We start from the raw sequence: 518 nt of genomic DNA, 5'->3' as shown, positions 1-518 counted from the left end.
CCTCTTCCCGCCGCCGCCCGCTCCGCTCCGCACGGTGGGGCTGGGCCGGGCTGCCCGAGCCTCCCGCTGCCTCCTCGCCGTAACCGGCACGAATCGCCTCCTCCCGCGGCGGGGAGGCCCACCCCAGCGGAGTCCTCCCTCCCTCCCTTCTTCCCTCCGCCCTCCCTCCTCCCGCGGCTGCACACCCCGAGGAAGGGCTTGTTTTCCTGCCCGGATGATGAATTTCTCCGCAAGGTCATCCCTGCCCGCGGCGGCGGCGTGCCCGCGGCTCCCCGGGCGCCGCCGCGGAGGAGGTAAGGGGCGAGGGGGGGTCGTGAGCACCCACGCATCCCCCCAGCAAGTTGTTTTGGGTTTTTTTTTTGTCCGCGCCGGAGAGGAGCGGGGCCGGGGCGAGGACAGGTGCCCGGGGCGAGGCAGGGGGGCTACCTCGTCCTGTCCGGCCTTGCCCGGGCCGGGGGGTGCTGTGTGGGCCGAGCCATGGCTGAGGAGCCGTGACCCCCTCCTCGGGGAAGGGGAGG

General features: G+C 73.6%; 1 protein-coding gene across 1 annotated transcript in view; it reads left to right on the top strand.

Annotated features, from left to right (window-relative positions):
• Positions 1-518, top strand: part of GPRIN3 (GPRIN family member 3) — a 35,102-nt gene that overhangs the window by 682 nt on the left and 33,902 nt on the right. The gene's annotated exons all lie outside the window — the stretch shown is intronic.

The sequence above is a fragment of the Calidris pugnax genome, unplaced genomic scaffold (assembly GCF_001431845.1).
Source record: "Calidris pugnax isolate Ruff unplaced genomic scaffold, ASM143184v1 scaffold15, whole genome shotgun sequence".
Taxonomy (NCBI): Eukaryota; Metazoa; Chordata; class Aves; order Charadriiformes; family Scolopacidae; genus Calidris; species Calidris pugnax.
This window is presented reverse-complemented; position numbering and strand designations above follow the sequence as displayed.